The following is an 11,707-nucleotide window of genomic DNA, read 5'->3' on the forward strand; positions in this document are numbered from 1 at the left end:
AAAGACTTCTTGTCATTTGGAGAATAACAAAATCTGAGCAGTAATTCTGTGCTTCTTGCCCACATAGAAAGTTTGAATGTGGAACTCGATCTTTGCACGAGAGCTCACCTTGGAACAATTAATATTGCATTCTCCTCCTAGATGACTCTAGGGCCCAGTGAGGATAAACCTTACAAAACCTTTGGGGAATGTGAGAATGCAATGTTGATCCTAGTCACAAGACGCAGCCTTGCCCTATGTTGTCTACCCCAACTGACATCCCATGGAATTTTGACTTGGTCCATATATGAGCGTCGAATTGTATCTTCTTGTAAAAACACTCAGCATAAAAGGCTGAAACGTGTGGATGTTGGGAAACCTGTTCAGCCACGAATGTTACACTGTTTTTGGAAACTCAAAGAACGGGTCATTCTGAAAGTAGCTCTGTGTTCTCTTCAGTGTCATTTTGCAATGTTCAGTGACAATGAAAGATCTCACCCAAAATGGGACTGTATGGCTTTCTGGCAACCGATATCCTTTTCTTCCTGCATGAAAGGTGGAGAAGTACCATTTCACAACATGGACAATTCAATTCCAGGATCCTTCAGGTCACTTACAAGCTAGCGTGAATGAGCAAAAAATATGCATACATTTCTAAAAGAGATCTTTCAAGGATAAATGTTGGAAGAACTATCTTAGTAAGATCCATTCCAAACCTAACCTTTGACAAGAGATGCATGATAACACTTTTGTGCTCTTCCAATGACCCTGTGTCCCCTAGATCTTCTATATGTTCATGGGAATCAAAAAGGTTAGCATCACTTGATGTTCCACTGGACATGGAGGAAGTAAGTGATTCTGTGTTTTCTGGGCACTTTAGACTATTTGTTGAGCTTCTGTGTGTCAAGACTGAGAGAGATCCAGAGGAATCTATTAAGCACGTTGGAGATGAGCCACTCTGTGGGAGAAAGATGTGGCAATCTGCTTCTATAAAGATTACAACCTTGGAAGCCCTACCGGGACAGTTCTGCTCTGTCGTATAGGGTCCCTACGAGTTGGAATCAATTCGACAACAATGGGTTTGATTTGCTAGAATAAGAGAACTCTGGGACTTTATCTGGAGACAAGTTGACTGGATTGAAGGAGCTAGATTACTACTAGGTAGTGAGTGCCCAAGGCATGTACTATTTGGTGTTAGAATTTGATGATATCTCAGGGAAGCTAATATAGGTCCAATTGGTTGGGAGGTGGATGCTGCTCTGACTTACACAACTGAGCAGGTTCTGAAGGTAAGACAACCTGGGAAGGTATTGTTTGAATTACGGGTTCCAAGGGACTAGGTCGATATATTGCATCTACAGTATTAATTGTTCTTATAATTCCACCTGTGTGTTTCTCTGCATTACTCTGGTCTTTAGCAACCTGCAACAATACAATGTAGTGCTTGGTTGAATCTACCATGACAGTTGTTGTCTCTGAGAGCTTCAGTTTTCTATCTCTGATCTTCACCTTTGCTGTTCTGAAGCTTGTCATCAAAAAACTTTGAGTATTCTATCAATATTTGCAGAGAAATGTCAGCTCATCTGATACATTTCTTATGAAAGTCTTGGACCTTAGGAAAGAATTCTGAATATAAAACCCCACAGTGTGGTAGGAGGGAGTCAGGGAGGAGAGTAACCCATGGCCCACCCCCCCAGGCAAGAAGCAGGGACCCTCAACCCACCAATTTCGTGACCAATTCAGCTTTTTCATAACTATATGGAATGCCACCTTAATCATACACTAAAATCTTATACCAAAAAAGAAACCAAACCCATTGCTCTCGAGTCAATTCTGACTCGTAGTGACCCTGTAGAACAGAGTAGGGTTTGCAAGGACGAGCTCATGAATTCGAACTACTGACCTTTTGATTAGCAGCCATTGCTCTTAACTACTGCACCACCAGGGCTCCAAAATGTTATAAAGTAGAACATAATTTACCCTAGCTTTAAAAGCGAATAGTATTCCAAATAATACAGTTCGGTCAAAATAATTTTCTATAATCCTCCAATTTGTGAAACTAGGCATGAATACCAAAGAGATGGTTTGTTGTATTCCGTGGCACATGCAGGTGGTGTGACTGCCAAGCTGTGAAAATGAGTGATGTCCAGGAGCTCTGGCTGGGAGTGAGTGGCTGTCGTGTCACTAAGGGGCTGCAGGGCACCAGCTGACACTGTCAGAAGGGGTGTCACCAAAACGACTCTCTATAAAATTATCTCTGTGGTAGAGAATGAAGAAAACCAAAGACAAAAGGGAAAGATTAGTCCAGTGGAGTAATGGACCTCAAGTACGACAGCCTCCACCAGACTGATTCCAGTACAACTACATGGGGCTCGGCTACCTCCACTGATTGCTCTGACAGGGATCAGAACAGAGGGTCTTGGACAGAGCTGGAGAAAAATGGAGAGCAAAATTCTAACTCACAAAAAAGGACCAGACTTACTGACAGAGACTGGAGAAACCCCAGGAGCATGGCTCCCAGACACCGTTATAGCTCAGTAATGAAGCTATTCCTGAGGTTCACCCTTCAGCCAAAGATGAGACAGGCCCACAAAAGAAAACAATTGCCCAAAGGGGCAGGAGGGCACAGGAAAGCTGGTACTGGGAACCCAAGGTCAAAAAGGGAAGGGTGTTGACATGTCATGGGGTTGGCAACCAATGTCACAAAACAAAAAGCACAGAACCACAGCCTGGGTCCTGGGTAGCAATTCCAGTGCTGCCACTAGTTTAATGGTATGGATTGGACTTAAAGAGCTAAATGATATAAAATGCCAATGCCACTTCATCCTACTGATTATTATAAAGAGCTCTGTTTTTCCATGGTAGCCTTGTATTTCTGAGCTCCATATGAACACATAAAAAAGATTAAAAAAAAACCCTCCATTTATGGGAGACCAAAATGATGTTTTTGCAAATAATCTTTCTGATTAAGGCAAATGAAACGTCACCGTATTATTTGTATTTTATTTTGGGATAGAAAAAAAAAAGGAAAGCTAACTGAATTTGTGCTGGATAGTTTTGTTTTGTTTAATCTCATTTCAAATTGTGTTAGGGCCACATTTAAAGAATGATGTTCAGGGCTGATGATTACAAATCATCTGAATGGGTTATTTCCTTCTCTCCTAACCCACCTTCCAACTTCTGCTTATCTCTGGGGTGGCTGTTTATCATGCAAACTTTTCGAAACGGATTCTGACAAGTGTTGAAAAATTTGAGTTTGTAGACTAAAGATAGAATAATGTGAAAATGTAAAAAAAAAAAAAATCCCTGTAGTTAGTTACAATAACAAAAACACTTTTCTAAGCCCACCTTACAGCTATCAATTCAGCTACAGAGCTAAAGCTCTATGCTAATTCACTTGTTGAACCTTCTAATGCATGTCAGTCCGAGCTGGCATTATTGCCCAACTACAATATTGCTTTCAATCATGTGGTTTCATCTGCTCTCACTACAAGCACACACTGTTGTTTTCATTGCTGCCGCTGGTTTTATAGTCACTGGTTTTGTCAAATTTTCTGATGTTTTAGCTGCAATATTGTGGTAATTAGTATTTGTGAACCTCTATCAATAACTTTTTTGAGACATGAAGCAGTAATTAAAAGAAAAGAAGGAGTAATGTATGGGAATTACAATTTACAAGTAACATTAGTACAAAAAACATTACTAAGGATTGTGTTTGGCCTGGCATGGGAGGAGGTTCTGGGGGTGGGGATGGGTGACACCATGAGTGACCACATGGGGTGACACCAAGCCTAGTGATGCCACTGGTGAGTGGCGGGAGAAAAAACTGACTCTTTTAGAGACTATCTAAAGGTGTAAAAGAAAAAAAAAAATCCTCAAATGTATGAACATATTTAATTTACTAAAAAAAAACTTCAGATTTACACACTGAAAAAAACTGGAAAAGAAAATGTGTTCCACAAACAAGCGAATACCTGATGGGATCTCTCTTCAGAAGGACTGTTGCATCATCCTCTTCATCAGTTTCTGCAGAACCTGCCTCAACAAATATTTTTAAGGGATTTTGCCACTCTCGAGAGTATAAAACAATATTTTACTAGCAAATAATATTTACCAGTACTTTATAATTATTGCCAGATTTTTTCTGCCAATGTTAAGAAAACAAGCATGCTTTGCAAATTCTGATTTTTACTGCAAGAATCAAACTACATTTTAAAGGATATATTTGGATCTGCTTTGTGCCTGGTTACTATGTCCTGTTCTTATGTCCATATTCTGACTCCAGCAGTGCATTGAGTTGATCATTGTAGTTTGAATGTTAGGTGGACTAGTCTCCTATTACTATTACTTAAAAAAAAAAAAAAAAAAAAATGGAGCTATTATTTCAGAGTTATTTTGTGTGGTGGAGTAACAGTCAAGAGAAAATCAAATCCTATGTCTATAAATGCCAGTGGAATTAAGATAGTAATTGAAAAAAATGTATAAATCAATTTTGGAAGACCTGCCGTCTTTAAACTTTGATTCATGCCATCTATCGGTATTTTATTTTGACCCATTTTTCATGTTTTATTATGTCCCTTACTAGGTGTCATGGGTTGAATTTTGTCCCCCAAAAGTATGTGTAGCAATTTGGCTAGGCCATTATTCCAAATATTGTGTGATTGTCCACAATTTTGTTATCTGATGTGATTTTCCCGTGTGTTGTAAATCTTACCTTAATGATGTTAATGAGATGGGATAGGCTGCAGTTATTTTAATGAGGCAGGACTCAATCTAAAAGATTGGGTTGTGTCTTGAGCCAATCTCTTCTGAGATATAAAGAATAAAAATGGGCAGAGAGACAAGGGTACCTCATACCACCAAGAAAGCAGCATTGAGGACAGAGCATGTCCTTTGGACAAGGGGTCCCTGTACCTGAGAAACTCCTAGACCAGGGGAAGATTGATGACAAGGACTTTCCTCTAGAATGACAGAGAGAGAAAGCCTCCCCCTGGAACTCATGGCCTGAATTTGGGCTTGTAGCCTGCAAGACTGTGAGAATAAACTTCTCTTTGTTAGAGCCGTCCACCTGGGGTATTTCTGTTACAGCTGCCCTAGATGACTAAGACACTAGGGTTTGACATTTTCTCTTAGTAGGGCATACACATTTATTCTTAAATATATTCCTAAGGCACAATATACAATTTGCTTCAGTCATGGATGGAATCTTTTTGTCCTTTATATTTCATAGATAATCATTATTGTTACCTAAAAAATATTTAGGAGTCCAGGGTAGCACAAAGAGCTAAGCACTCAGCTACTAACTTAAAGGTTGGCAATTCAAATCCACCCAGAGACTCCACAGAAGAAAGTCCTGCTGATCCGCTTCTGAAAGGGCATAGCCGTTGAAAACCTTATGGAGCCCTGTTCTACTCTGCAACGTATGGGATCACCATGAGTCAGAATCAACTCAAAGGCAACCAGTAAGAAATACTTAAATTTCCGTTACCAAAATATTGTCATGTTGAATGAAAATTTCTCAGACATAAGACTCACTTGAAAACCGAGGGGATTATCCAATAGGCAAGGTAAACACATTGCTTACCTTGCTTACCAGACTTCTGTAGTGAACAGTTTCCATTTTTTCACCACATCAAATATTCTGCTTCTAGGTGTGGCTTGCATCTGTCTCTCCCAATCCCACAGCACCTTCCTACAGAATCAAAGACTCTTTTCAAATTTATGCTCCTTGACGGGGGTGGATGAACCAGTGAGCGAGGTAAGTGTGAGCATACTTGTGTTTACACAGTAATCTGTAGTGAAAATTTTCATGAGTAATCAAAGATGTGATGAAACCCATGAGAAAATGCTCACCACAGATGATTTGGTAAGCCCAATAAGCCCTGGATGTTCCTTGTCTATTGGGTAATCTGCCCTTGTTTAAGAGAAATGAAGGTCTTCATAAGATTTATCCCTTTGGTTATTTTCAAAATGAACAGCTAGCATTGTATCTGTGATTGCTAAGGTTGTGTGCTAACAGCTTGGCCATGATTCTCAGTGGTTTGGATGTTATGTTGTAGCCTGGCGGTTATACAATGATGTGATCACCTTCGTGATGGGATACGCTGTGATTAGCCAATCACTGAAAGGGCATTTCCTTGCGGGTGTGGCTTGCATCTAAAATAAGCAGACTTTCTGGTAAGCCTTGTGGGCTTTTGCTCACTCTGGATCCTGTAGCTGGCTCCTGTTTCTCTGACCTCTGGTTTTGAGACTTGAGCTAGCAGCTTCCTTGCTATCTTGCCTGCCAACCTTGGGTTTTGAAGGTCTTTACAGCCTGTGAAGCAAAGCCCTGCTGTCTGACTTGCTGATCTTGGGTTCATCAGCCCCTACGGCTCCGTGAATCAGGAGAAGCCTCCAGGCTGGCCTCTGTTCCAGCCTCTATAATCCTGTGAGTCCTTAACATAAATCTTTCTTTAACATAACTTTCTCCATATATATTTTTATACTCTTTACTGGTTTTGCTTCTCTAGAGAACCCAGCCTAAGACACTAACCTACTCAGAACACACCTCTTTTATTCTAGTGAGGGGTTGGGAGCCAGGTCAAAATAGTCTCCTATTCCCTGATACTGTTTATCTGAATTTGATCATCATGGTTCATTTTCAAGAAATGGATTTTTATAAAACCAAAGGCCAAATCTAGGATTTGAATCCTATTTTATCTTATTTATGTTCTTAGTAAGATTCACAAATCCAATGTAAATTCTATCGCTGTCCTTGGATTACAAAAGAGATACGGAGTGAGACAGAGAGAGAGATGTCAGGGTGTGGTTTCTTGTGTTAGAAGACAGAGGTTTGAGAACATCATAACTAATACCTTTGTATATCCCCATGGTATAAAAGAACTCTGGCTTTTATACCGTGTGCATTTAGTGTGTTCTCTGTTTTCGTGTCCAACACTGAGGAATCTCCAATTTCCAAGAAAGGTTAGTACAAAATATTCCTTGTCTTATGGGAATCCTTTCTTTATTGATAAAATTTTGTATGTATTCAACAATTATTTCCTGTATTTCTGATCTAGCTCATGTCCACATGATCTATCATATATTTTTTCAGTCAAGCAGCCTCTTGGCTGAGAGGGTGAGCAGACTGCAGAAAATAATAAAAGTCATGACAAGAGACAGAGTCCACTCATTTCTGCAAAGTTGATATGGGCTAAGGATGGTGAAAAGACTTTGCATCAAAATAAATGATACTCAAGACATTTTCACATAAATTTGGAATTGGCAAGGAGTGGGTTATCTACATTTTCACAATACAAATTTTTGAAAAAAATCTTTTCCCAGGACATCATCAGATAAGGATATATTTGGTAGTGACGATGATGCACAAGGCTTTGTTGGATGAATGAAAGACTCCAGATATTTAGCTTTCCTTGAAGCCTGTGGAATGTCACCATTGTTTATCCAAACCCCATGATTTTGCCCAGGCCCTGCTCTTTCCTCCACAGACATTCCACAAGGAACATTACCTAAGCATGTACTCCATTTTGTTTCTTTTGTGGGGATTTACTCTTAGAATCTCAGTTGTAGGAGTCCTGGGAGACCTGATGAATACAAAAGATTTCCCATTCATGAAGACCCTAAATTAGAAGCACATTATACCCTTCTACAGCTAACAACTGCCCTATTTTATTAAGATTTCTCTTGCTTAATGATGAAGTGACAGCTAAGGCCTAAAGAATTTTGGCAACAATCACCAAAATGTATACAACAGTATATTTCACACAAAGATAAAATTGTGCCCTTGTGTTTTAGGTTGGATCACAACTATCAGCAATGTCTTAAGTAAATCTTGATTGGGTTGATGAGCGTCAGCTTCAGCGTTTAAATGAAAGGTTAATTGTCGTTGACGAAAGTGATGAGGTTATTGGTGCAGATACCAAGAGGAATTGCCACCTGAATGAAAACATTGAGAAAGGTAGTATGGAAATGTTTTCTTTGTCTGTTTCATCAGATTTTTATCCTTTTTATCCCAAACTCACAGAGATGTAGAGGGGGGAAACTTCAGGCATTTCTCATGAGGGGAGACCTTCAATCATCTTATGCTCTTGTTGCTTGCCTTCTTTAGGAGAAGGTTCAAGAAGGGTCCATCTTAAATCTTTTTATTTTGAGCATTAATTTGTCATCAGGTTTTCATTACCTGGAGACCATGAATTACCAGTCTGGGAATCCAGCGTGTATTCCCCTTTCCTCTGCACAGGAGCCATATTATAGGTTTTCTGCTGTAGCGATTCTCTGTGAGATAGAGAGCCAGGTCAGAAGGACAAGTGAATTACTATATCCGCTCCATATTTGTTGGCTCATATGAATCGGCATTTATTTTTTCAGGACTGTTGCACCGAGCCTTCAGTGTTGTCTTGTTCAACACAGAGAATAAAGTCTTGATACAGCAGAGATCAGACTGCAAAGTTACTTTTCCCGGTGAGTCCATTCAATTGTACCTATGGCTTAAGATGTCCATGTCATTTGACCTGGAAGTATCTGGGACGTAAATTATCTGAATTGCCCTTGTCTGGCTCTCACTTTAGTCGACAGTTAGTTCATCCCTGAGGGAACAGTATAGACAGATCCTTAGAAGAAGAAAACCAAACCAGTTGCTGTCAATTCAACGCAGATGTATGTGACCCCATGTGTGTCAGAGTGGAACTATGCTGAATAGGGTTTACAATCCTTATTTTTCAGAAGAAGATCACCTGCTCTTTCCTCTGAGGCACCTGTGGGTGAACTTGAACCACTAAACTTTTGATTATCAGTCAAGCACAGAGTAGGTACCATCTAAGGATTTGGAGGATTAGAATCAATAACATTTAGCAATTAATTAAGGACATATACAAAAATGATTATCCTACAAGCCAAATCTCTCTGTTTTATATTCTTCTGCACTTCCCAAAATCAAGAGAGAGTGAGTAGGTAGAAATAGTCCCTTTTAAGGGTGGGGGGGGGGAAGCATTTATACCAGCTCTAATCATTTTAAACTTTTTTGCATGAAGTGTTGTAATTTTTTCAAACCACGCCTTGCATGACACATTAAAAGTGGATGGGACCCAGGATAGAAGACAGTGGCAATGAAGACCTCTCCTTTGTTCCTCCTTATCTGAGGTTCTGTGGCTCAAAGAAGCTTTCAGTGTCTGAGGAGGGAGATGGGAGGGAGAGTCAGTGAACAGAGTGGTTCCCCCATCATAAATAGCATTGCTGTTACTTAGGTAATTAGTATGTTTCATTAGGAAAACTTTCTCAAAGATATTATACCTGAAATGGCTTCTATAAAGCTATATTCATTAAACAAGATCATCCTTCTTTCTGAATGTGACTCCTGTCTCCTCAGCTCCACCTTAAAACCTACACAAAGACACACACACACCTCACACCCACTCTCTCCTCTGCCTCTTTAAGATATATTAGATACTTGGAGCTCTGGTGGTTCAGTGGTTAAGAGCTAGGCTGCTAACTGAAAGGTCAGTACTCCAATCCACCAGCCTCTCCTTGGAAAGCCTACTGGGTGGTTCTACTCTGTCCTATAGGGTTGCTATGAGTTGGAATCAAGTGGACGGCAAGAGGTTTGGTTTTTTTTTTGTTGGGGGGAGGGTGTTTGCGGTATACGTATGTATGAATCCTGATCCCTGTCCCAAGACATACCTGGAGAATGTAACAAGATATGCACATGAGAAATTAACTTCCAGTCGATGGATCTACATTAAGTATCAGCGGAGCAGTAAGGGTAATCCATTCTTAAGAACAATTCCATGAGGTAAGTATCATCATACTCATCTTGTCAGGTAAAACCAGGTGTATGTGTGTCAGAGTAGAACTATGCTCCATACGGTTTTCAATGGCTCATTCTTCAAAAGTCGATTGCTGTACCTTTCCTCTGGGGCTCATTGAGAAAGGCTGGAACCTTCAAAGTTTTGGTTACCGGCTGACTTCGTTAACCATTTGCAACACCCTGAAACTTCTAAGGAGACTTGGTGACACAAAGATTAAAGCAATCAATTCCTAATCCAAATTTGGCTGTTCGAAACCGCAAGTGGCTCTGTTGGAGAAAAATGTGGCACTTGGCTTCCATAGAAAGTTACAGTCTTGGAGACTTATAGGGTCACTATGAGTCAGATGGCAGTGGCTTTTTTTTTTTTTTTTCCGGGTAGGGGGTGGGAGAGACTTCTATCTTGTCAAGTTCCTTGCCCAAACCCCCACACCCAATAAAAGCCACAGAGCCAGGATCTGCACAGAACACTCACAGTAAACCCTTGCTCTTTCTCCTCAACCAGTCTATGTTACAGATAATTTTGTTTTACCTGAAGGTCTGTGTTTGCATTTTTAGTATATTCGGTCTTCAATAATTAAAGTAAGGGAAATGCTTTCCATGTGCATTCTCTTCAGGGTATTTCACTGAGTCTTGCTGTAGTCATCCTTTGTACAACCCACTGGAACTGGAAGAACAAGATGCCATTGGAATCAGGCGAGCAGCTCAGAGACGCCTGCAGGCTGAGCTGGGGATTCCCCCCGAGCAGGTACCCAATATCTGTCCAGTATCCACTGTGCTAATGGTGAATCCAGTGGGTGACATTCAGCAAAAGCTGAACATGAGCTCAGTGACTGGATTTGTGTCATTGGCCTCATAAAGGTGGTGTTACAAATAGGAGATTTGGACATTGTACATTTTTTGTTAATTTCGGGTAGAAGATTATTTAGAAATCTGGCTTTCTATCAAACACTGAAGAAAGAGAAGGTTGAAATTTGAGACTAATAGGATGTTTGAAATTTTTTACCTTCGGCCATTAAAGAAACTAATTTAGAAGGAATGGATATTTTCTTGGCAAAGATGGTTAGTTTATATTGGGCGAGGGCACAGTTCTTTAAAGTATGACACAGACAGATTAACTGAAATAAAACAAATTCAAAACCGGATTATTATTTAGTCTTGAATCTACATGTTTAGCTAGATAAAGTTAAGGTTTAGATAATTAGCCCTTTTGAGTGAAAACATATGTATTTATTTTCTCTACTTTGCCTATACTTTCTATATTTTCAACACTGGCATTGTTAATTAACACTGTGTCAATTTTTGTCATAGATTTCTCTAGAAGACATTTTAGTTATGACAAAGTATCACCACAAGGCAAGATCAGATAGAATCTGGGGAGAACATGAAATTTGCTACCTTCTGCTTATAAGAAAGAATCTCCCTGTGAATCCAGATGCCAGTGAAACAAGACATTTCTGCTACATGACCAAGGAGGAGTTACAGGAGCTGCTGGAAAGGGGAGCCAGGGGAAAAGTGAAAGTTGCCCCGTGGCTGAGAGTCATCGCAGAGAAATTTCTGTATAAGTGGTGGGCTCATTTGGATGAAGTAACCCAGTGTGTTGAGCTTAATAAAATAGAGTGTGAAGAGCATGGGTGTCGAGAATTTGCCAGAAATACTGCCCCCAAACAGAAAATGCTGTGTTTTCACTGCAGGCAAACATGACACACAATTGCCTTGTAATTATATGCTTTCACAAGAAAAGGAAAATCTTTCGGTTGCTACTAATCTAGAAATCACGTACTTTTAATCTTTTAATCTACTTTGTTATATTATCCTATTGTTTTCTTTTGTCCCATTTCTATATTTTTCATGTTTGGTTGAGAAGGGGAATTTGAATGTTTCCCCCTCCACACTTTCCATTTTATATGCACTTGGCAGGTTAGCAGT

General features: G+C 39.9%; 2 pseudogenes; one reads left to right on the forward strand and one right to left on the reverse strand.

Moving 5' to 3' along the window:
• Positions 1 to 214: 214 nt before the first annotated feature.
• LOC126074830 (oxysterol-binding protein-related protein 9-like) lies at positions 215 to 6,849 on the reverse strand (annotated as a pseudogene).
• Positions 6,850 to 7,794: 945 nt separating this feature from the next.
• Positions 7,795 to 11,482, forward strand: LOC126074831 (isopentenyl-diphosphate delta-isomerase 2-like; annotated as a pseudogene).
• The last annotated feature ends 225 nt before the right edge of the window (positions 11,483 to 11,707 follow it).

This window comes from Elephas maximus, chromosome 4 (genome assembly GCF_024166365.1).
Source record: "Elephas maximus indicus isolate mEleMax1 chromosome 4, mEleMax1 primary haplotype, whole genome shotgun sequence".
NCBI classification, from domain to species: Eukaryota; Metazoa; Chordata; class Mammalia; order Proboscidea; family Elephantidae; genus Elephas; species Elephas maximus.